The following is a 25,256-nucleotide window of genomic DNA, read 5'->3' as shown; positions in this document are numbered from 1 at the left end:
TGCACAGACTTTGAGATCTATGCTTTAGACTGTATCTAAACCTGCTCCAACATGGACTGACATTCTGGCCTACTTTCAGCCGATGCGACTTGTCTGTCGCTGAACAGTCGCTTTTTATGTATTCAGCACCTATGTATAATGTTGTAAAAATGCTCTAGAAGCTAAAGTCGCAGAAATGTCACACATATTTGGCCTGCAACTTTCTGTGCGACAAATTCAGACAGGAAAAATCAGTATAAATCCTTAGAAAATTATCCCCCAGTGTCTCCATCTGCTGGCGGTATTGAATAAGCATTGCTGCACTGATGGGGTATGCATTAGACGAAAAAAAAGAAGAAAAAGAAGAATAATACGCCCAGAAAAGAGGCGAAAAGGAGAAAAACGTAAAAAAACGTGAAAAAAAAGTAAGAGGAAGAGAAGGGAAAAAAAGGTGGAAATGGGTTTAACCCCTTCAGGACGGAGCCCATTTTGGCCTTAAGGACCGGAGCGTTTTTTGCACATCTGACCACTGTCACTTTAATCATTAATAACTCTGGAATGCTTTTAGTTATCATTCTGATTCCGAGATTGTTTTTTCGTGACATATTCTACTTTAACATAGTGGTAAATTTTTGTCGATACTTGCATCCTTTCTTGGTGAAAAATCCGTAAATTTGATGAAAAATTTGAAAATTTAGCATTTTTCTAACTTTGAAGCTTTCTGCTTGTAAGGAAAATGGATATTACGAATACATTTTTTTTTGGTTCACATATACAATATGTCTACTTTATGTTTGCATCATAAAATTGACGTGTTTTTACTTTTGGAAGACACCAGAGGGCTTCAACGGTCAGCAGCAATTTTCCGATTTTTCACAAAATTTTCAAACTCAGTATTTTTCAGGGACCAGTTCAGGTTTGAAGTGGATTTGAAGGGTCTTCATATTAGAAATACCCCATAAATGACCCCATTATAAAAACTACACCCCCCAAAGTATTCAAAATGACATTCAGTAAGTGTTTTAACCCTTTAGGTGTTTCACACGAATAGCAGCAAAGTGAAGGAGAAAATTCACAATCTTCATTTTTTACACTTGCATGTTCTTGTAGACCCAATTTTAGAATTTTTACAAGGGGTAAAAGGACAAAATTTTTACTTGTATTTGTAGCCCAATTTCTCTCGAGTAAGCACATACCTCATATGTCTATGTAAAATGTTCGGCGGGCGCAGTAGAGGGCTCAGAAGGGAAGGAGCGACAAGGGGATTTTGGAGAGTACATTTTTCTGAAATGGTTTTTGGGGGGCATGTTACCTTTAGGAAGCCCTTATGGTGCCAGAACAGCAAAAAAACCCCACATGGCATACCATTTTGGAAACTAGACCCCTCGGGGAATGTAACATGGGATAAAGTGAACCTTAATACCCCACAGGTGTTTCACGACTTTTGCAAATGTAAAAAAAAAAAAATAATTTTACCTAAAATGCTTGTTTTCCCAAAAAATTTTTATTTTTAAAAAGGGTAATAGCAGAAAATACCCCTAAAAATTTGAAGCCCAATTTCTCCCGATTCAGAAAACACCCCATATGGGGGTGAAAAGTGCTCTGCTGGCGCACTACAGGTCTCAGAAGAGAAGGAGTCACATTTGGCTTTTTGAAAGCGAATTTTGCTCTGGGGGCATGCCGCATTTAGGAAGCCCCTATGGTGCCAGGATAGCAAAAAAAAAAAACACATGGCATACCATTTTGGAAACTAGACCCCTCGGGGAACGTAACAAGGGGTTAAGTGAACCTTTATACCCCACAGGTGTTTCACGACTTTTGCATATGTAAAAATTTTTTTTTTTTTTTTACCTAAAATGCTTGTTTTCCCCAAAATTTTACATTTTTAAAAAGGGTAAAAGCAGAAAATACCCCCCAAAATTTGTAACACAATTTCTCCCGAGTACGGCGATACCCCATATGTGACCCTAAACTGTTGCCTTGAAATACGACAGGGCTCCAAAGTGAGAGCGCCATGCGCATTTGAGGCCTAAATTAGGGATTGCATAGGGGTGGACATAGGGGTATTCTACGCCAGTGATTCCCAAACAGGGTGCCTCCAGCTGTTGCAAAACTCCCAGCATGCCTGGACAGTCAACGGCTGTCCGACAATACTGGGAGTTGTTTTGCAACAGCTGGAGGCTCCGTTCTGGAAACAGCGGCGTACAGACGTTTTTCATTTTTATTGGGGAGGGGAGGGGGGCTGTGTAGGGGTATGTGTATATGTAGTGTTTTTTACTTTTTATTTTATTTTTTGTGTTAGTGTAGTGTAGTGTTTTTAGGGTACAGTCGCACGGGCGGGGGGTTCACAGTAGTTTCTCGCTGGCAATTTGAGCTGCAGCAGAAAGTTTGCGGCAGCTCAAATTTGCAGCCAGATACTTACTGTAATCCTCCGCCCATGTGAGTGTACCCTGTACGTTCACATTGGGGGGGACATCCAGCTGTTGCATAACTACAACTCCCAGCATGCCCGTTGGCTGTCGGTGACTGCTGAGAGTTGTAGTTTTGCAACAACTGTAGGTACACTGGTTATGTATCACTGAGTTTGTGACCTAACTCAGTGTTTCACAACCAGTGTGCCTCCAGCTGTTGCAAAACTACAACTCCCAGCATGTACGGTGCATGGTGTAAGGTGACTGCTGAGAGTTGTAGTTTGCAACAGCTGGAGGCACACCGGTCGTGAAACACTGAGTTAGGTAAAAAAAAACTCTTGAGTTTCACAACCAGTGTGCCTTCAGCTGTTGCAAAACTACAACTCTCAGCAGTCACCGACAGCCAACGGGCATGCTGGGAGTTGTAGTTATGCAACCAGCAGATGCACCACTACAACTCCCAGCATGCACTTTAGCTGTTTGTGCAAGCTGGGAGTTGTAGTTAGACAACAGCTGAAGGTACACTTTTCCATAGAAAGAATGTGCCTCCAGCTGTTGCAAAACCATAAGTCCCAGCATGCCCATAAGGGAATGCTGGGAGTTGTGGTGGTCTGCCTCCTGCTGTTGCATAACTACAGCTCCCAGCATGCCCTTTTTGCATGCTGGGAGCTGTTGCTAAGCAACAGCAGGAGGCTGTCACTCACCTCCTGCTGTTGCTTCATCGCTGGACTGTCCCTCGCCGCCGCAGCTGCTCCTGGGGCCCCGATCCCAACAGGGGCGCCGGGGATCGGGGTCCCCAGCACCGGGGGTCGTCTTCCCGCACCCGCTCACGTCCTCCGGAAGAGGGGCGGAGCGGGTTGCGGGAGTGACACCCGCAGCAGGCGCCCTGATTGGTCGGCCGGTAATCCGGCCGACGAATCAGGGCGATCGTGAGGTGGCACCAGTGCCACCTCACCCCTGCAGGCTCTGGCTGTTCGGGGCCGTCAGAGACGGCCCCGAACAGCCAGTAATTCCGGGTCACCGGGTCACCGGAGACCCGATTGACCCGGAATCGCCGCAGATCGCTGGACTGAATTGTCCAGCGATCTGCGGCGATCGCCGACATGGGGGGGCATAATGACCCCCCTGGGCGATATGCCGGGATGCCTGCTGAACGATTTCAGCAGGCATCCGGCTCCGGTCCCCAACCGGCTAGCGGTGGGGGCCGGAATTCCCACGGGCGTATGGATACGCCCTCGGTCCTTAAGGACTCGGGATGCAGGGCGTATCCATACGCCCTATGTCCTGAAGAGGTTAAAAGTGATTTCGGCGGAGAATATATATATATATATATATATATATATATATATATATATATATATACGCGCACACACACACATAGATATAAACGTATTCTCCGTTGAGATATTGCAGCCGCTGCTGTGTCCAGGCCCAGGAGCCTTAGCACTGTGCTGTGATGTCACTCAATACCACTGACATCACTAGGTGTAAACAACATCTCTCCTTTGCTGTGTATGTGACTATGGAGCTGTTTGGTGATGTCGTCTATTACGGCCTTCATAGAAGCAACAGGAGATTGTTGCATCCATCTAGAACCCTGAGAACTACAGTGCTATGATGTCACTCACTTCCACAGGCCTTGCAGAGTGTAAACAACAACAACCCAGCTTTGTTGTGTATGTAACCATAGGGATTTGTGATGTCACCTAGAACCTTCACAGCAGCGACAGCTTTATGAGGAGCATCAGCACTGCTCTGCCTGAGCAGAACCATCACCGCCATAGGTTGTCAAATAACCCGGATTTAACCCACACAGGTAAGTCCAATGGGGTGCAGGCATGTCCTCTATGCTTACAGCTTCCCGTGGGTGTTGGTTTGATACCGTTTGGGGACAGCCAAGGAGGCATCTGCAGGCAACAAAGGTAGGTGTGTGCTTGTGTGTGTGTTTCCTATGCAGATCCTAAGCCCAGTGTCACATGCAAGTAGGAGGAGTAAGAAGGGTTCCTGGCAAATCCGGGTTATGGATTGCATTTAAAAAGGCCCCGTGGGAGTGCAATGGGCCCCTGTCTTGCTGCTTAGCAATAATGGTATGGGTTTAGGTTCTGCTGTGTGTACTGGTGGTTGACTGCCCCCCAGCCCAGAGTGTGCATGGAAAATTGTCTGGCAGCCTCCCTGACAGCAAGCAGTGATAGTGCCCATGAAGGGGACCTTGTTGGGCCCGCCCCTTTCACGGTTATCGCTTCTCGGCCTTTTGGCTAAGATCAAGTGTAGTATCTGTTCTTATCAGTTTTCATGCTGGTGGGGATGGGTGCTGCATGGAGGATGCAGGTGTACCAGGGCTTTCCGGGGCTGGTTCTGAGGAATCAGCTCGACGGCTGCCCCGATGTGACCTGTTCCCTCCGGGTCTCGCCATGAGGCTGAGAGGGTCTAGAGCCGAGGTACTTTTGTGCCTCGGGGAGTGGTGACCCCGAGGTGCCGAAACTCACTGGGAGAATAGGCTCACTGAGTTGAAGCACGGGCACCATAATCTCTTCACCTTGTGGCACTCACCTCTTGATTCCCGGCCTTCTGGCTAGGATCAGAGAAATTTTTATAGATCCGGCCGGATGTCCGGGCAGTATATCTGCACACATTCACTTATTTATTTATTTTTTGTCTCACTGTGTCACTTTTTGCGTGTTGTGTGTTCACAGGATTGGTCAGGATGCGGTAGCCCTTCTGGGTGTCCCTCCTGGCGGTCTAGGGGAGGTGTGTGTGGCCATTAGGTTCCGCACCTCCCTGCAAACACCCCGGGTACTCCTGCTTCGCAGGGTACCTACCGTAATCGGCTCTGCGGGCAGATACCTTGGCTAACGCCAAGGGGGATGCCGGGAGCATTTGTGGTCTCCTAGTAGCTTCGGCGAAAAGGGACATCGAACCTGGAACCTCGCAGGTACCTTTTGGTCCGGAGGCGAAGGGTAAGGTTTGTTGGGGGGCCTCTCTCCTATCGGAGAAGGGCTTGCGATAGACCGCATCCTTTGTGCACGTTTTTTTAGTGTAACACGTTTGCACTTTTTCTTGCACTTTGGGTGAATCGAAAGCACGTTCCTCGGCTTTAGATAAAAAAAAAAAAAAAAAAAAAAAAATCTGTTCTTATCAGTTTAATATCTGATACGTCCCCTATCTGGGGACCATATATTAAATGGATTTTTGAGAACGGGGGCCGATTTCGAAGCTTGCTTCCGTCGCCCTATGCATTGACCCGATATGGCAGTATCTTCGGGTACAGTGCACCACCCCCTTACAGGGTTAAAAAGAAAGATTCCTACTTTCATTGCTACCTGCTTGCTGGCTAGCCAGCTAGCCAGCCCTGTGGGCCTTGCTGCTGCTGCAGCCAAAAAACAAAAGGTGGTGCTGCTGCTGCTTCTGCTGCTTCTGCTTCTGCTTGTGTCTGGCCCCTGTTGGAGCGTCCAGGCACAGGACTTCTGCTGCTGCTGACTAAATGGCCTCCTTAATTGGATCATTTGAGTAGCCAGCACACCTGTGCAGGTAGGGCATGACATGATAGGCAGCTGCCTTGATAGCGGGTGGGTGCTGAATGTTCCTAATTGACAAAATAAGATTAATGCTTATGAAGAAATATAAAATCTCATCCCTTCCCCAATATCGCGCCACACCCCTACCCCTTAATTCCCTGGTTGAACTTGATGGACATATGTCTTTTTTCGACCGTACTAACTATGTAACTATGTAACATAACATGGGGGGGGGGGGGGGTCTCCTGGCTGTTCACACAGGTGTGTCATTGCTGTACATTGACCATGCATTGCTTCTGTGGTATTGCAAAGGCAAAGACAAATGCTTCCAGCCATCCATTGCACTAATGGATTGGTCATCAGCTGGCTGTCTATGTCCCGCATCAATATAGACCAAAGTACAGAGGGTTAGGCTATGCTATTGTGCACCTACCTGATGCATCAGAAGGTGCGAGGCCCTTGCTAAATTCTGTGCACAGACTTTGAGATCTATGCTTTAGACTGTATCTAAACCTGCTCCAACATGGACTGACATTCTGGCCTACTTTCAGCCGATGCGACTTGTCTGTCGCTGAACAGTCGCTTTTTATGTATTCAGCACCTATGTATAATGTTGTAAAAATGCTCTAGAAGCTAAAGTCGCAGAAATGTCACACATATTTGGCCTGCAACTTTCTGTGCGACAAATTCAGACAGGAAAAATCAGTATAAATCCTTAGAAAATTATCCCCCAGTGTCTCCATCTGCTGGCGGTATTGAATAAGCATTGCTGCACTGATGGGGTATGCATTAGACGAAAAAAAAGAAGAAAAAGAAGAATAATACGCCCAGAAAAGAGGCGAAAAGGAGAAAAACGTAAAAAAACGTGAAAAAAAAGTAAGAGGAAGAGAAGGGAAAAAAAGGTGGAAATGGGTTTAAAAGTGATTTCGGCGGAGAAATATATATATATATATATATATATATATATATATATATATATACGCGCACACACACACATAGATATAAACGTATTCTCCGTTGAGATATTGCAGCCGCTGCTGTGTCCAGGCCCAGGAGCCTTAGCACTGTGCTGTGATGTCACTCAATACCACTGACATCACTAGGTGTAAACAACATCTCTCCTTTGCTGTGTATGTGACTATGGAGCTGTTTGGTGATGTCGTCTATTACGGCCTTCATAGAAGCAACAGGAGATTGTTGCATCCATCTAGAACCCTCAGAACTACAGTGCTATGATGTCACTCACTTCCACAGGCCTTGCAGAGTGTAAACAACAACAACCCAGCTTTGTTGTGTATGTAACCATAGGGATTTGTGATGTCACCTAGAACCTTCACAGCAGCGACAGCTTTATGAGGAGCATCAGCACTGCTCTGCCTGAGCAGAACCATCACCGCCATAGGTTGTCAAATAACCCGGATTTAACCCACACAGGTAAGTCCAATGGGGTGCAGGCATGTCCTCTATGCTTACAGCTTCCCGTGGGTGTTGGTTTGATACCGTTTGGGGACAGCCAAGGAGGCATCTGCAGGCAACAAAGGTAGGTGTGTGCTTGTGTGTGTGTTTCCTATGCAGATCCTAAGCCCAGTGTCACATGCAAGTAGGAGGAGTAAGAAGGGTTCCTGGCAAATCCGGGTTATGGATTGCATTTAAAAAGGCCCCGTGGGAGTGCAATGGGCCCCTGTCTTGCTGCTTAGCAATAATGGTATGGGTTTAGGTTCTGCTGTGTGTACTGGTGGTTGACTGCCCCCCAGCCCAGAGTGTGCATGGAAAATTGTCTGGCAGCCTCCCTGACAGCAAGCAGTGATAGTGCCCATGAAGGGGACCTTGTTGGGCCCGCCCCTTTCACGGTTATCGCTTCTCGGCCTTTTGGCTAAGATCAAGTGTAGTATCTGTTCTTATCAGTTTAATATCTGATACGTCCCCTATCTGGGGACCATATATTAAATGGATTTTTGAGAACGGGGGCCGATTTCGAAGCTTGCTTCCGTCGCCCTATGCATTGACCCGATATGGCAGTATCTTCGGGTACAGTGCACCACCCCCTTACAGGGTTAAAAAGAAAGATTCCTACTTTCATTGCTACCTGCTTGCTGGCTAGCCAGCTAGCCAGCCCTGTGGGCCTTGCTGCTGCTGCAGCCAAAAAACAAAAGGTGGTGCTGCTGCTGCTTCTGCTGCTTCTGCTTCTGCTTGTGTCTGGCCCCTGTTGGAGCGTCCAGGCACAGGACTTCTGCTGCTGCTGACTAAATGGCCTCCTTAATTGGATCATTTGAGTAGCCAGCACACCTGTGCAGGTAGGGCATGACATGATAGGCAGCTGCCTTGATAGCGGGTGGGTGCTGAATGTTCCTAATTGACAAAATAAGATTAATGCTTATGAAGAAATATAAAATCTCATCCCTTCCCCAATATCGCGCCACACCCCTACCCCTTAATTCCCTGGTTGAACTTGATGGACATATGTCTTTTTTCGACCGTACTAACTATGTAACTATGTAACATAACATGGGGGGGGGGGGGGGGGTCTCCTGGCTGTTCACACAGGTGTGTCATTGCTGTACATTGACCATGCATTGCTTCTGTGGTATTGCAAAGGCAAAGACAAATGCTTCCAGCCATCCATTGCACTAATGGATTGGTCATCAGCTGGCTGTCTATGTCCCGCATCAATATAGACCAAAGTACAGAGGGTTAGGCTATGCTATTGTGCACCTACCTGATGCATCAGAAGGTGCGAGGCCCTTGCTAAATTCTGTGCACAGACTTTGAGATCTATGCTTTAGACTGTATCTAAACCTGCTCCAACATGGACTGACATTCTGGCCTACTTTCAGCCGATGCGACTTGTCTGTCGCTGAACAGTCGCTTTTTATGTATTCAGCACCTATGTATAATGTTGTAAAAATGCTCTAGAAGCTAAAGTCGCAGAAATGTCACACATATTTGGCCTGCAACTTTCTGTGCGACAAATTCAGACAGGAAAAATCAGTATAAATCCTTAGAAAATTATCCCCCAGTGTCTCCATCTGCTGGCGGTATTGAATAAGCATTGCTGCACTGATGGGGTATGCATTAGACGAAAAAAAAGAAGAAAAAGAAGAATAATACGCCCAGAAAAGAGGCGAAAAGGAGAAAAATGTAAAAAAACGTGAAAAAAAAGTAAGAGGAAGAGAAGGGAAAAAAAGGTGGAAATGGGTTTAAAAGTGATTTCGGCGGAGAAATATATATATATATATATATATATATATATATATATATACGCGCACACACACACATAGATATAAACGTATTCTCCGTTGAGATATTGCAGCCGCTGCTGTGTCCAGGCCCAGGAGCCTTAGCACTGTGCTGTGATGTCACTCAATACCACTGACATCACTAGGTGTAAACAACATCTCTCCTTTGCTGTGTATGTGACTATGGAGCTGTTTGGTGATGTCGTCTATTACGGCCTTCATAGAAGCAACAGGAGATTGTTGCATCCATCTAGAACCCTCAGAACTACAGTGCTATGATGTCACTCACTTCCACAGGCCTTGCAGAGTGTAAACAACAACAACCCAGCTTTGTTGTGTATGTAACCATAGGGATTTGTGATGTCACCTAGAACCTTCACAGCAGCGACAGCTTTATGAGGAGCATCAGCACTGCTCTGCCTGAGCAGAACCATCACCGCCATAGGTTGTCAAATAACCCGGATTTAACCCACACAGGTAAGTCCAATGGGGTGCAGGCATGTCCTCTATGCTTACAGCTTCCCGTGGGTGTTGGTTTGATACCGTTTGGGGACAGCCAAGGAGGCATCTGCAGGCAACAAAGGTAGGTGTGTGCTTGTGTGTGTGTTTCCTATGCAGATCCTAAGCCCAGTGTCACATGCAAGTAGGAGGAGTAAGAAGGGTTCCTGGCAAATCCGGGTTATGGATTGCATTTAAAAAGGCCCCGTGGGAGTGCAATGGGCCCCTGTCTTGCTGCTTAGCAATAATGGTATGGGTTTAGGTTCTGCTGTGTGTACTGGTGGTTGACTGCCCCCCAGCCCAGAGTGTGCATGGAAAATTGTCTGGCAGCCTCCCTGACAGCAAGCAGTGATAGTGCCCATGAAGGGGACCTTGTTGGGCCCGCCCCTTTCACGGTTATCGCTTCTCGGCCTTTTGGCTAAGATCAAGTGTAGTATCTGTTCTTATCAGTTTAATATCTGATACGTCCCCTATCTGGGGACCATATATTAAATGGATTTTTGAGAACGGGGGCCGATTTCGAAGCTTGCTTCCGTCGCCCTATGCATTGACCCGATATGGCAGTATCTTCGGGTACAGTGCACCACCCCCTTACAGGGTTAAAAAGAAAGATTCCTACTTTCATTGCTACCTGCTTGCTGGCTAGCCAGCTAGCCAGCCCTGTGGGCCTTGCTGCTGCTGCAGCCAAAAAACAAAAGGTGGTGCTGCTGCTGCTTCTGCTGCTTCTGCTTCTGCTTGTGTCTGGCCCCTGTTGGAGCGTCCAGGCACAGGACTTCTGCTGCTGCTGACTAAATGGCCTCCTTAATTGGATCATTTGAGTAGCCAGCACACCTGTGCAGGTAGGGCATGACATGATAGGCAGCTGCCTTGATAGCGGGTGGGTGCTGAATGTTCCTAATTGACAAAATAAGATTAATGCTTATGAAGAAATATAAAATCTCATCCCTTCCCCAATATCGCGCCACACCCCTACCCCTTAATTCCCTGGTTGAACTTGATGGACATATGTCTTTTTTCGACCGTACTAACTATGTAACTATGTAACATAACATGGGGGGGGGGGGGGTCTCCTGGCTGTTCACACAGGTGTGTCATTGCTGTACATTGACCATGCATTGCTTCTGTGGTATTGCAAAGGCAAAGACAAATGCTTCCAGCCATCCATTGCACTAATGGATTGGTCATCAGCTGGCTGTCTATGTCCCGCATCAATATAGACCAAAGTACAGAGGGTTAGGCTATGCTATTGTGCACCTACCTGATGCATCAGAAGGTGCGAGGCCCTTGCTAAATTCTGTGCACAGACTTTGAGATCTATGCTTTAGACTGTATCTAAACCTGCTCCAACATGGACTGACATTCTGGCCTACTTTCAGCCGATGCGACTTGTCTGTCGCTGAACAGTCGCTTTTTATGTATTCAGCACCTATGTATAATGTTGTAAAAATGCTCTAGAAGCTAAAGTCGCAGAAATGTCACACATATTTGGCCTGCAACTTTCTGTGCGACAAATTCAGACAGGAAAAATCAGTATAAATCCTTAGAAAATTATCCCCCAGTGTCTCCATCTGCTGGCGGTATTGAATAAGCATTGCTGCACTGATGGGGTATGCATTAGACGAAAAAAAAGAAGAAAAAGAAGAATAATACGCCCAGAAAAGAGGCGAAAAGGAGAAAAACGTAAAAAAACGTGAAAAAAAAGTAAGAGGAAGAGAAGGGAAAAAAAGGTGGAAATGGGTTTAAAAGTGATTTCGGCGGAGAAATATATATATATATATATATATATATATATATATATATATATACGCGCACACACACACATAGATATAAACGTATTCTCCGTTGAGATATTGCAGCCGCTGCTGTGTCCAGGCCCAGGAGCCTTAGCACTGTGCTGTGATGTCACTCAATACCACTGACATCACTAGGTGTAAACAACATCTCTCCTTTGCTGTGTATGTGACTATGGAGCTGTTTGGTGATGTCGTCTATTACGGCCTTCATAGAAGCAACAGGAGATTGTTGCATCCATCTAGAACCCTCAGAACTACAGTGCTATGATGTCACTCACTTCCACAGGCCTTGCAGAGTGTAAACAACAACAACCCAGCTTTGTTGTGTATGTAACCATAGGGATTTGTGATGTCACCTAGAACCTTCACAGCAGCGACAGCTTTATGAGGAGCATCAGCACTGCTCTGCCTGAGCAGAACCATCACCGCCATAGGTTGTCAAATAACCCGGATTTAACCCACACAGGTAAGTCCAATGGGGTGCAGGCATGTCCTCTATGCTTACAGCTTCCCGTGGGTGTTGGTTTGATACCGTTTGGGGACAGCCAAGGAGGCATCTGCAGGCAACAAAGGTAGGTGTGTGCTTGTGTGTGTGTTTCCTATGCAGATCCTAAGCCCAGTGTCACATGCAAGTAGGAGGAGTAAGAAGGGTTCCTGGCAAATCCGGGTTATGGATTGCATTTAAAAAGGCCCCGTGGGAGTGCAATGGGCCCCTGTCTTGCTGCTTAGCAATAATGGTATGGGTTTAGGTTCTGCTGTGTGTACTGGTGGTTGACTGCCCCCCAGCCCAGAGTGTGCATGGAAAATTGTCTGGCAGCCTCCCTGACAGCAAGCAGTGATAGTGCCCATGAAGGGGACCTTGTTGGGCCCGCCCCTTTCACGGTTATCGCTTCTCGGCCTTTTGGCTAAGATCAAGTGTAGTATCTGTTCTTATCAGTTTTCATGCTGGTGGGGATGGGTGCTGCATGGAGGATGCAGGTGTACCAGGGCTTTCCGGGGCTGGTTTTGAGGAATCAGCTCGACGGCTGCCCCGATGTGACCTGTTCCCTCCGGGTCTCGCCATGAGGCTGAGAGGGTCTAGAGCCGAGGTACTTTTGTGCCTTGGGGAGTGGTGACCCCGAGGTGCCGAAACTCACTGGGAGAATAGACTCACTGAGTTGAAGCACGGGCACCATAATCTCTTCACCTTGTGGCACTCACCTCTTGATTCCCGGCCTTCTGGCTAGGATCAGAGAAATTTTTATAGATCCGGCCGGATGTCCGGGCAGTATATCTGCACACATTCACTTATTTATTTCTTTTTTTGTCTCACTGTGTCACTTTTTGCGTGTTGTGTGTTCACAGGATTTGTCAGGATGCGGTAGCCCTTCTGGGTGTCCCTCCTGGCGGTCTAGGGGAGGTGTGTGTGGCCATTAGGTTCCGCACCTCCCTGCAAACACCCCGGGTACTCCTGCTTTGGCAGGGTACCTACCGTAATCGGCTCTGCGGGCAGATACCTTGGCTAACGCCAAGGGGGATGCCGGGAGCATTTGTGGTCCCCTAGTAGCTTCGGCGAAAAGGGACATCGAACCTGGAACCTCGCAGGTACCTTTTGGTCCGGAGGCGAAGGGTAAGGTTTGTTGGGGGGCCTCTCTCCTATCGGAGAAGGGCTTGCGATAGACTGCATCCTTTGTGCACGTTTTTTTAGTGTAACACGTTTGCACTTTTTCTTGCACTTTGGGTGAATCGAAAGCACGTTCCTCGGCTTTAGAAAAAATCTGTTCTTATCAGTTTAATATCTGATACGTCCCCTATCTGGGGACCATATATTAAATGGATTTTTGAGAACGGGGGCCGATTTCGAAGCTTGCTTCCGTCGCCCTATGCATTGACCCGATATGGCAGTATCTTCGGGTACAGTGCACCACCCCCTTACAGGGTTAAAAAGAAAGATTCCTACTTTCATTGCTACCTGCCTGCTGGCTAGCCAGCTAGCCAGCCCTGTGGGCCTTGCTGCTGCTGCAGCCAAAAAACAAAAGGTGGTGCTGCTGCTGCTTCTGCTGCTTCTGCTTCTGCTTGTGTCTGGCCCCTGTTGGAGCGTCCAGGCACAGGACTTCTGCTGCTGCTGACTAAATGGCCTCCTTAATTGGATCATTTGAGTAGCCAGCACACCTGTGCAGGTAGGGCATGACATGATAGGCAGCTGCCTTGATAGCGGGTGGGTGCTGAATGTTCCTAATTGACAAAATAAGATTAATGCTTATGAAGAAATATAAAATCTCATCCCTTCCCCAATATCGCGCCACACCCCTACCCCTTAATTCCCTGGTTGAACTTGATGGACATATGTCTTTTTTCGACCGTACTAACTATGTAACTATGTAACATAACATGGGGGGGGGGGGGGGGGTCTCCTGGCTGTTCACACAGGTGTGTCATTGCTGTACATTGACCATGCATTGCTTCTGTGGTATTGCAAAGGCAAAGACAAATGCTTCCAGCCATCCATTGCACTAATGGATTGGTCATCAGCTGGCTGTCTATGTCCCGCATCAATATAGACCAAAGTACAGAGGGTTAGGCTATGCTATTGTGCACCTACCTGATGCATCAGAAGGTGCGAGGCCCTTGCTAAATTCTGTGCACAGACTTTGAGATCTATGCTTTAGACTGTATCTAAACCTGCTCCAACATGGACTGACATTCTGGCCTACTTTCAGCCGATGCGACTTGTCTGTCGCTGAACAGTCGCTTTTTATGTATTCAGCACCTATGTATAATGTTGTAAAAATGCTCTAGAAGCTAAAGTCGCAGAAATGTCACACATATTTGGCCTGCAACTTTCTGTGCGACAAATTCAGACAGGAAAAATCAGTATAAATCCTTAGAAAATTATCCCCCAGTGTCTCCATCTGCTGGCGGTATTGAATAAGCATTGCTGCACTGATGGGGTATGCATTAGACGAAAAAAAAGAAGAAAAAGAAGAATAATACGCCCAGAAAAGAGGCGAAAAGGAGAAAAACGTAAAAAAACGTGAAAAAAAAGTAAGAGGAAGAGAAGGGAAAAAAAGGTGGAAATGGGTTTAAAAGTGATTTCGGCGGAGAAATATATATATATATATATATATATATATATATATATATATATATACGCGCACACACACACATAGATATAAACGTATTCTCCGTTGAGATATTGCAGCCGCTGCTGTGTCCAGGCCCAGGAGCCTTAGCACTGTGCTGTGATGTCACTCAATACCACTGACATCACTAGGTGTAAACAACATCTCTCCTTTGCTGTGTATGTGACTATGGAGCTGTTTGGTGATGTCGTCTATTACGGCCTTCATAGAAGCAACAGGAGATTGTTGCATCCATCTAGAACCCTCAGAACTACAGTGCTATGATGTCACTCACTTCCACAGGCCTTGCAGAGTGTAAACAACAACAACCCAGCTTTGTTGTGTATGTAACCATAGGGATTTGTGATGTCACCTAGAACCTTCACAGCAGCGACAGCTTTATGAGGAGCATCAGCACTGCTCTGCCTGAGCAGAACCATCACCGCCATAGGTTGTCAAATAACCCGGATTTAACCCACACAGGTAAGTCCAATGGGGTGCAGGCATGTCCTCTATGCTTACAGCTTCCCGTGGGTGTTGGTTTGATACCGTTTGGGGACAGCCAAGGAGGCATCTGCAGGCAACAAAGGTAGGTGTGTGCTTGTGTGTGTGTTTCCTATGCAGATCCTAAGCCCAGTGTCACATGCAAGTAGGAGGAGTAAGAAGGGTTCCTGGCAAATCCGGGTTATGGATTGCATTTAAAAAGGCCCCGTGGGAGTGCAATGGGCCCCTGTCTTGCTGCTTAGCAATAATGGTATGGGTTTAGGTTCTGCTGTGTGTACTGGTGGTTGACTGCCCCCCAGCCCAGAGTGTGCATGGAAAATTGTCTGGCAGCCTCCCTGACAGCAAGCAGTGATAGTGCCCATGAAGGGGACCTTGTTGGGCCCGCCCCTTTCACGGTTATCGCTTCTCGGCCTTTTGGCTAAGATCAAGTGTAGTATCTGTTCTTATCAGTTTAATATCTGATACGTCCCCTATCTGGGGACCATATATTAAATGGATTTTTGAGAACGGGGGCCGATTTCGAAGCTTGCTTCCGTCGCCCTATGCATTGACCCGATATGGCAGTATCTTCGGGTACAGTGCACCACCCCCTTACAGGGTTAAAAAGAAAGATTCCTACTTTCATTGCTACCTGCTTGCTGGCTAGCCAGCTAGCCAGCCCTGTGGGCCTTGCTGCTGCTGCAGCCAAAAAACAAAAGGTGGTGCTGCTGCTGCTTCTGCTGCTTCTGCTTCTGCTTGTGTCTGGCCCCTGTTGGAGCGTCCAGGCACAGGACTTCTGCTGCTGCTGACTAAATGGCCTCCTTAATTGGATCATTTGAGTAGCCAGCACACCTGTGCAGGTAGGGCATGACATGATAGGCAGCTGCCTTGATAGCGGGTGGGTGCTGAATGTTCCTAATTGACAAAATAAGATTAATGCTTATGAAGAAATATAAAATCTCATCCCTTCCCCAATATCGCGCCACACCCCTACCCCTTAATTCCCTGGTTGAACTTGATGGACATATGTCTTTTTTCGACCGTACTAACTATGTAACTATGTAACATAACATGGGGGGGGGGGGTCTCCTGGCTGTTCACACAGGTGTGTCATTGCTGTACATTGACCATGCATTGCTTCTGTGGTATTGCAAAGGCAAAGACAAATGCTTCCAGCCATCCATTGCACTAATGGATTGGTCATCAGCTGGCTGTCTATGTCCCGCATCAATATAGACCAAAGTACAGAGGGTTAGGCTATGCTATTGTGCACCTACCTGATGCATCAGAAGGTGCGAGGCCCTTGCTAAATTCTGTGCACAGACTTTGAGATCTATGCTTTAGACTGTATCTAAACCTGCTCCAACATGGACTGACATTCTGGCCTACTTTCAGCCGATGCGACTTGTCTGTCGCTGAACAGTCGCTTTTTATGTATTCAGCACCTATGTATAATGTTGTAAAAATGCTCTAGAAGCTAAAGTCGCAGAAATGTCACACATATTTGGCCTGCAACTTTCTGTGCGACAAATTCAGACAGGAAAAATCAGTATAAATCCTTAGAAAATTATCCCCCAGTGTCTCCATCTGCTGGCGGTATTGAATAAGCATTGCTGCACTGATGGGGTATGCATTAGACGAAAAAAAAGAAGAAAAAGAAGAATAATACGCCCAGAAAAGAGGCGAAAAGGAGAAAAACGTAAAAAAAACGTGAAAAAAAAGTAAGAGGAAGAGAAGGGAAAAAAAGGTGGAAATGGGTTTAAAAGTGATTTCGGCGGAGAAATATATATATATATATATATATATATATATATATATATATATATATATACGCGCACACACACACATAGATATAAACGTATTCTCCGTTGAGATATTGCAGCCGCTGCTGTGTCCAGGCCCAGGAGCCTTAGCACTGTGCTGTGATGTCACTCAATACCACTGACATCACTAGGTGTAAACAACATCTCTCCTTTGCTGTGTATGTGACTATGGAGCTGTTTGGTGATGTCGTCTATTACGGCCTTCATAGAAGCAACAGGAGATTGTTGCATCCATCTAGAACCCTCAGAACTACAGTGCTATGATGTCACTCACTTCCACAGGCCTTGCAGAGTGTAAACAACAACAACCCAGCTTTGTTGTGTATGTAACCATAGGGATTTGTGATGTCACCTAGAACCTTCACAGCAGCGACAGCTTTATGAGGAGCATCAGCACTGCTCTGCCTGAGCAGAACCATCACCGCCATAGGTTGTCAAATAACCCGGATTTAACCCACACAGGTAAGTCCAATGGGGTGCAGGCATGTCCTCTATGCTTACAGCTTCCCGTGGGTGTTGGTTTGATACCGTTTGGGGACAGCCAAGGAGGCATCTGCAGGCAACAAAGGTAGGTGTGTGCTTGTGTGTGTGTTTCCTATGCAGATCCTAAGCCCAGTGTCACATGCAAGTAGGAGGAGTAAGAAGGGTTCCTGGCAAATCCGGGTTATGGATTGCATTTAAAAAGGCCCCGTGGGAGTGCAATGGGCCCCTGTCTTGCTGCTTAGCAATAATGGTATGGGTTTAGGTTCTGCTGTGTGTACTGGTGGTTGACTGCCCCCCAGCCCAGAGTGTGCATGGAAAATTGTCTGGCAGCCTCCCTGACAGCAAGCAGTGATAGTGCCCATGAAGGGGACCTTGTTGGGCCCGCCCCTTTCACGGTTATCGCTTCTCGGCCTTTTGGCTAAGATCAAGTGTAGTATCTGTTCTTATCAGTTTAATATCTGATACGTCCCCTATCTGGGGACCATATATTAAATGGATTTTTGAGAACGGGGGCCGATTTCGAAGCTTGCTTCCGTCGCCCTATGCATTGACCCGATATGGCAGTATCTTCGGGTACAGTGCACCACCCCCTTACAGGGTTAAAAAGAAAGATTCCTACTTTCATTGCTACCTGCTTGCTGGCTAGCCAGCTAGCCAGCCCTGTGGGCCTTGCTGCTGCTGCAGCCAAAAAACAAAAGGTGGTGCTGCTGCTGCTTCTGCTGCTTCTGCTTCTGCTTGTGTCTGGCCCCTGTTGGAGCGTCCAGGCACAGGACTTCTGCTGCTGCTGACTAAATGGCCTCCTTAATTGGATCATTTGAGTAGCCAGCACATCTGTGCAGGTAGGGCATGACATGATAGGCAGCTGCCTTGATAGCGGGTGGGTGCTGAATGTTCCTAATTGACAAAATAAGATTAATGCTTATGAAGAAATATAAAATCTCATCCCTTCCCCAATATCGCGCCACACCCCTACCCCTTAATTCCCTGGTTGAACTTGATGGACATATGTCTTTTTTCGACCGTACTAACTATGTAACTATGTAACATAACATGGGGGGGGGGGGTCTCCTGGCTGTTCACACAGGTGTGTCATTGCTGTACATTGACCATGCATTGCTTCTGTGGTATTGCAAAGGCAAAGACAAATGCTTCCAGCCATCCATTGCACTAATGGATTGGTCATCAGCTGGCTGTCTATGTCCCGCATCAATATAGACCAAAGTACAGAGGGTTAGGCTATGCTATTGTGCACCTACCTGATGCATCAGAAGGTGCGAGGCCCTTGCTAAATTCTGTGCACAGACTTTGAGATCTATGCTTTAGACTGTATCTAAACCTGCTCCAACATGGACTGACATTCTGGCCTACTTTCAGCCGATGCGACTTGTCTGTCGCTGAACAGTCGCTTTTTATGTATTCAGCACCTATGTATAATGTTGTAAAAATGCTCTAGAAGCTAAAGTCGCAGAAATGTCACACATATTTGGCCTGCAACTTTCTGTGCGACAAATTCAGACAGGAAAAATCAGTATAAATCCTTAGAAAATTATCCCCCAGTGTCTCCATCTGCTGGCGGTATTGAATAAGCATTGCTGCACTGATGGGGTATGCATTAGACGAAAAAAAAGAAGAAAAAGAAGAATAATACGCCCAGAAAAGAGGCGAAAAGGAGAAAAACGTAAAAAAACGTGAAAAAAAAGTAAGAGGAAGAGAAGGGAAAAAAAGGTGGAAATGGGTTTAAAAGTGATTTCGGCGGAGAAATATATATATATATATATATATATATATATATATATATATATATATATATATACGCTGTTACGCCGAGCGCTCCGGGTCCCCGCTCCTCCCCGGAGCGCTCGCTTCACTCTCCCCGCGGCAGCGCTCCGGTCACGTCCTCTGACCCGGGGCGCTGCGATTCCGCTGCCAGCCGGGATGCGATTCGCGATGCGGGTAGCGCCCGCTCGCGATGCGCACCCCGGCTCCCCTACCTGACTCGCTCTCCGTCTGTTCTGTCCCGGCGCGCGCGGCCCCGCTCCCTAGGGCGCGCGCGCGCCGGGTCTCTGCGATTTAAAGGGCCACTGCGCCGCTGATTGGCGCAGTGGTTCCAATTAGTGTGTTCACCTGTGCACTTCCCTATATCACCTCACTTCCCCTGCACTCCCTTGCCGGATCTTGTTGCCTTAGTGCCAGTGAAAGCGTTCCTTGTGTGTTCCTTGCCTGTGTTTCCAGACCTTCTGCCGTTGCCCCTGACTACGATCCTTGCTGCCTGCCCCGACCTTCTGCTACGTCCGACCTTGCTTTTGCCTACTCCCTTGTACCGCGCCTATCTTCAGCAGCCAGAGAGGTGAGCCGTTGCTAGTGGATACGACCTGGTCACTACCGCCGCAGCAAGACCATCCCGCTTTGCGGCGGGCTCTGGTGAAAACCAGTAGTGGCTTAGAACCGGTCCACTAGCACGGTCCACGCCATTCCCTCTCTGGCACAGAGGATCCACTACCTGCCAGCCGGCATCGTGACAGTAGATCCGGCCATGGATCCCGCTGAAGTTCCTCTGCCAGTTGTCGCTGACCTCACCACGGTGGTCGCCCAGCAGTCACAACAGATAGCGCAACAAGGCCAACAGCTGTCTCAACTGACCATTATGCTACAACAGTTACTACCACAGCTTCAGCAGTCATCTCCTCCGCCAGCTCCTGCACCTCCTCCGCAGCGAGTGGCCGCTCCTGGGATACGCTTATCCTTGCCGGATAAATTTGATGGGGACTCTAAGTTTTGCCGTGGCTTTCTTTCCCAATGTTCCCTGCATCTGGAGATGATGTCGGACCTGTTTCCCACTGAAAGGTCTAAGGTGGCTTTCGTAGTCAGCCTTCTGTCCGGAAAAGCCCTGTCATGGGCCACACCGCTCTGGGACCGCAATGACCCCGTCACTGCCTCTGTACACTCCTTCTTCTCGGAAATCCGAAGTGTCTTTGAGGAACCTGCCCGAGCCTCTTCTGCTGAGACTGCCCTGTTGAACCTGGTCCAGGGTAATTCTTCCGTTGGCGAGTATGCCGTACAATTCCGTACTCTTGCTTCAGAATTGTCCTGGAATAATGAGGCCCTCTGCGCGACCTTCAAAAAAGGCCTATCCAGCAACATTAAAGATGTTCTGGCCGCACGAGAAATTCCTGCTAATCTACATGAACTTATTCACCTAGCCACTCGCATTGACATGCGTTTTTCCGAAAGGCGTCAGGAACTCCGCCAAGATATGGACTCTGTTCGCACGAGGCGTTTCTTCTCCTCGGCTCCTCTCTCCTCTGGTCCCCTGCAATCTGTTCCTGTGCCTCCCGCCGTGGAGGCTATGCAGGTCGACCGGTCTCGCCTGACACCTCAAGAGAGGACACGACGCCGTATGGAGAACCTCTGCCTGTACTGTGCTAGTACCGAACACTTCCTGAGAGATTGTCCTATCCGTCCTCCCCGCCTGGAAAGACGTACGCTGACTCCGCACAAAGGTGAGACAGTCCTTGATGTCTACTCTGCTTCTCCACGTCTTACTGTGCCTGTGCGGATGTCTGCCTCTGCCTTCTCCTTCTCTACAGTGGCCTTCTTGGACTCTGGATCTGCAGGAAATTTTATTTTGGCCTCTCTCGTCAACAGGTTCAACATCCCGGTGACCAGTCTCGCCAGACCCCTCTACATCAATTGTGTAAATAATGAAAGATTGGACTGTACCATACGTTTCCGCACGGAGCCCCTTCTTATGAGCATCGGATCTCATCATGAGAGGATTGAACTTTTGGTCCTCCCCAATTGCACCTCGGAAATTCTCCTTGGACTTCCCTGGCTTCAACTTCATTCCCCTACCCTGGATTGGTCCACTGGGGAGATCAAGAGTTGGGGGTCCTCTTGTTCCAAGAACTGTCTAAAACCGGTTCCCAGTAACCCTTGCCGTAACTCTGTGGTTCCTCCAGTAACCGGTCTCCCTAAGGCCTATATGGACTTCGCGGATGTTTTCTGCAAAAAACAAGCTGAGACTCTACCTCCTCACAGGCCTTATGATTGCCCTATCGACCTCCTCCCGGGCACTACTCCACCTCGGGGCAGAATTTATCCTCTCTCTGCCCCAGAGACTCTTGCCATGTCCGAATACGTCCAGGAGAATCTAAAAAAGGGCTTTATCCGTAAATCCTCCTCTCCTGCCGGAGCCGGATTTTTCTTTGTGTCCAAAAAAGATGGCTCCCTACGTCCTTGCATTGACTACCGCGGTCTTAATAAAATCACGGTTAAGAACCGCTACCCCTTACCCCTCATCTCTGAACTCTTTGATCGCCTCCAAGGTGCCCACATCTTCACTAAATTGGACTTAAGAGGCGCCTATAACCTCATCCGCATCAGAGAGGGGGACGAGTGGAAAACGGCATTTAACACCAGAGATGGACACTTTGAGTATCTGGTCATGCCCTTTGGACTGTGCAACGCCCCTGCCGTCTTCCAAGACTTTGTCAATGAAATTTTTCGTGATCTGTTATACTCCTGTGTTGTTGTATATCTGGACGATATCCTAATTTTTTCTGCCAATCTAGAAGAACACCGCCAGCATGTCCGTATGGTTCTTCAGAGACTTCGTGACAACCAACTCTATGCCAAAATTGAGAAATGTCTGTTTGAATGCCAATCTCTTCCTTTTCTAGGATATTTGGTCTCTGGCCAGGGACTACAGATGGATCCAGACAAACTCTCTGCCGTCTTAGATTGGCCACGCCCCTCCGGACTCCGTGCTATCCAACGCTTTTTGGGGTTCGCCAATTATTACAGGCAATTTATTCCACATTTTTCTACCATTGTGGCTCCTATCGTGGCTTTAACCAAAAAAAATGCTGATCCCAAGTCCTGGCCTCCTCAAGCAGAAGACGCCTTTAAACGACTCAAGTCTGCCTTTTCTTCGGCTCCCGTCCTCTCCAGACCTGACCCTTCCAAACCCTTCCTATTGGAGGTTGATGCCTCCTCAGTGGGAGCTGGAGCTGTTCTTCTACAAAAAAATTCTTCCGGGCATGCTGTCACTTGTGGTTTTTTCTCTAGGACCTTCTCTCCAGCGGAGAGGAACTACTCCATCGGGGATCGAGAGCTTCTAGCCATTAAATTAGCACTTGAGGAATGGAGGCATCTGCTGGAGGGATCAAGTTCTCCTGTTATTATCTACACCGACCACAAGAACCTCTCCTACCTCCAGTCTGCCCAACGGCTGAATCCTCGCCAGGCCCGGTGGTCTCTGTTCTTTGCCCGATTTAATTTTGAGATTCACTTTCGTCCTGCCGATAAGAACATTAGGGCCGATGCCCTCTCTCGTTCCTCGGATGCCTCAGAAGTTGAACTCTCTCCGCAACACATCATTCCACCTGACTGCCTGATCTCCACTTCTCCTGCCTCCATCAGGCAGACTCCTCCAGGAAAGACCTTTGTTTCTCCTCGCCAACGCCTCGGAATCCTCAAATGGGGTCACTCCTCCCATCTCGCAGGTCATGCGGGTATCAAGAAATCTGTGCAACTCATCTCCCGCTTCTATTGGTGGCCGACTCTGGAGACGGATGTTGTGGACTTTGTGCGAGCCTGCACTATCTGTGCCCGGGATAAGACTCCTCGCCAGAAGCCCGCTGGTTTTCTTCATCCTCTGCCTGTCCCCGAACAGCCTTGGTCTCTGATTGGTATGGATTTTATTACTGATTTACCCCCTTCCCGTGGCAACACTGTTATTTGGGTGGTCGTTGATCGATTCTCCAAAATGGCACATTTCATCCCTCTTCCTGGTCTTCCTTCTGCGCCTCAGTTGGCTAAACAATTTTTTGTACACATTTTTCGTCTTCACGGGTTGCCTACGCAGATTGTCTCGGATAGAGGCGTCCAATTCGTGTCTAAATTCTGGAGGGCTCTCTGTAAACAACTCAAGATTAAATTAAATTTTTCTTCTGCATATCATCCCCAGTCCAATGGACAAGTAGAAAGGATTAACCAGATCTTGGGTGATTATTTGCGACATTTTGTTTCCTCCCGCCAGGATGACTGGGCAGATCTCCTCCCATGGGCCGAATTCTCGTATAACTTCAGGGTCTCTGAGTCTTCCTCCAAATCCCCATTTTTCGTGGTGTACGGCCGTCACCCTCTTCCCCCCCTCCCTACTCCCTTGCCCTCTGGTCTGCCCGCTGTGGATGAAGTTTCTCGTGACCTTTCCATCATATGGAGAGAGACCCAAAAATCTCTCTTACAGGCTTCATCACGCATGAAGAAGTTCGCGGATAAGAAAAGAAGAGCCCCCCCGTTTTTTCCCCTGGAGACAAGGTATGGCTCTCCGCTAAATATGTCCGCTTCCGTGTCCCTAGCTACAAGTTGGGACCACGCTATCTTGGTCCTTTCAAAATTTTGTGTCAAATTAATCCTGTCTCTTATAAACTTCTTCTTCCTCCCTCTCTTCGTATCCCTAATACCTTTCACGTCTCTCTTCTCAAACCACTCATCCTCAACCGTTTTTCTCCCAAATCTGTTCCTCCCACTCCTGTTTCCGGCTCCTCGGACATCTTCTCGGTCAAAGAAATTTTAGCTGCCAAAAAGGTCAGAGGGAAAAAATTTTTTTTAGTGGACTGGGAGGGTTGTGGTCCTGAAGAGAGATCCTGGGAACCTGAGGACAACATCCTAGACAAAAGTCTGCTCCTCAGGTTCTCAGGCTCTAAGAAGAGGGGGAGACCCAAGGGGGGGGGTACTGTTACGCCGAGCGCTCCGGGTCCCCGCTCCTCCCCGGAGCGCTCGCTTCACTCTCCCCGCGGCAGCGCTCCGGTCACGTCCTCTGACCCGGGGCGCTGCGATTCCGCTGCCAGCCGGGATGCGATTCGCGATGCGGGTAGCGCCCGCTCGCGATGCGCACCCCGGCTCCCCTACCTGACTCGCTCTCCGTCTGTTCTGTCCCGGCGCGCGCGGCCCCGCTCCCTAGGGCGCGCGCGCGCCGGGTCTCTGCGATTTAAAGGGCCACTGCGCCGCTGATTGGCGCAGTGGTTCCAATTAGTGTGTTCACCTGTGCACTTCCCTATATCACCTCACTTCCCCTGCACTCCCTTGCCGGATCTTGTTGCCTTAGTGCCAGTGAAAGCGTTCCTTGTGTGTTCCTTGCCTGTGTTTCCAGACCTTCTGCCGTTGCCCCTGACTACGATCCTTGCTGCCTGCCCCGACCTTCTGCTACGTCCGACCTTGCTTTTGCCTACTCCCTTGTACCGCGCCTATCTTCAGCAGCCAGAGAGGTGAGCCGTTGCTAGTGGATACGACCTGGTCACTACCGCCGCAGCAAGACCATCCCGCTTTGCGGCGGGCTCTGGTGAAAACCAGTAGTGGCTTAGAACCGGTCCACTAGCACGGTCCACGCCATTCCCTCTCTGGCACAGAGGATCCACTACCTGCCAGCCGGCATCGTGACATACGCGCACACACACACATAGATATAAACGTATTCTCCGTTGAGATATTGCAGCCGCTGCTGTGTCCAGGCCCAGGAGCCTTAGCACTGTGCTGTGATGTCACTCAATACCACTGACATCACTAGGTGTAAACAACATCTCTCCTTTGCTGTGTATGTGACTATGGAGCTGTTTGGTGATGTCGTCTATTACGGCCTTCATAGAAGCAACAGGAGATTGTTGCATCCATCTAGAACCCTCAGAACTACAGTGCTATGATGTCACTCACTTCCACAGGCCTTGCAGAGTGTAAACAACAACAACCCAGCTTTGTTGTGTATGTAACCATAGGGATTTGTGATGTCACCTAGAACCTTCACAGCAGCGACAGCTTTATGAGGAGCATCAGCACTGCTCTGCCTGAGCAGAACCATCACCGCCATAGGTTGTCAAATAACCCGGATTTAACCCACACAGGTAAGTCCAATGGGGTGCAGGCATGTCCTCTAT

At 48.2% G+C, this 25,256-nt stretch overlaps 5 non-coding genes and 3 pseudogenes across 5 annotated transcripts; all 8 read left to right on the top strand.

Moving 5' to 3' along the window:
• The first annotated feature begins 4,625 nt into the window (after nt 1–4,625).
• LOC130299817 (U2 spliceosomal RNA) lies at nt 4,626–4,785 on the top strand (annotated as a pseudogene).
• Nucleotides 4,786–5,477: 692 nt separating this feature from the next.
• LOC130299814 (U2 spliceosomal RNA) lies at nt 5,478–5,668 on the top strand. The gene has a single exon (XR_008850864.1). It is a non-coding gene; the product is annotated as a U2 spliceosomal RNA (small nuclear RNA).
• A 2,090-nt stretch (nt 5,669–7,758) lies between these two features.
• LOC130299775 (U2 spliceosomal RNA) lies at nt 7,759–7,949 on the top strand. Its single transcript, XR_008850831.1, has one exon. It is a non-coding gene; the product is annotated as a U2 spliceosomal RNA (small nuclear RNA).
• A 2,088-nt stretch (nt 7,950–10,037) lies between these two features.
• LOC130299774 (U2 spliceosomal RNA) lies at nt 10,038–10,228 on the top strand. Its single transcript, XR_008850830.1, has one exon. It is a non-coding gene; the product is annotated as a U2 spliceosomal RNA (small nuclear RNA).
• A 2,089-nt stretch (nt 10,229–12,317) lies between these two features.
• Nucleotides 12,318–12,477, top strand: LOC130299816 (U2 spliceosomal RNA; annotated as a pseudogene).
• A 656-nt stretch (nt 12,478–13,133) lies between these two features.
• On the top strand, nt 13,134–13,341 carry LOC130299809 (U2 spliceosomal RNA; annotated as a pseudogene).
• A 2,094-nt stretch (nt 13,342–15,435) lies between these two features.
• Nucleotides 15,436–15,626, top strand: LOC130299773 (U2 spliceosomal RNA). Its single transcript, XR_008850829.1, has one exon. It is a non-coding gene; the product is annotated as a U2 spliceosomal RNA (small nuclear RNA).
• A 2,094-nt stretch (nt 15,627–17,720) lies between these two features.
• LOC130299772 (U2 spliceosomal RNA) lies at nt 17,721–17,911 on the top strand. Its single transcript, XR_008850828.1, has one exon. It is a non-coding gene; the product is annotated as a U2 spliceosomal RNA (small nuclear RNA).
• Nucleotides 17,912–25,256: the final 7,345 nt, after the last annotated feature.

The sequence above is a fragment of the Hyla sarda genome, unplaced genomic scaffold, assembly GCF_029499605.1.
Source record: "Hyla sarda isolate aHylSar1 unplaced genomic scaffold, aHylSar1.hap1 scaffold_1063, whole genome shotgun sequence".
Taxonomy (NCBI): Eukaryota; Metazoa; Chordata; class Amphibia; order Anura; family Hylidae; genus Hyla; species Hyla sarda.
The sequence above is the reverse complement of the archived record's forward strand: the minus strand, read 5'-3'. Positions and strand labels throughout refer to the sequence as shown.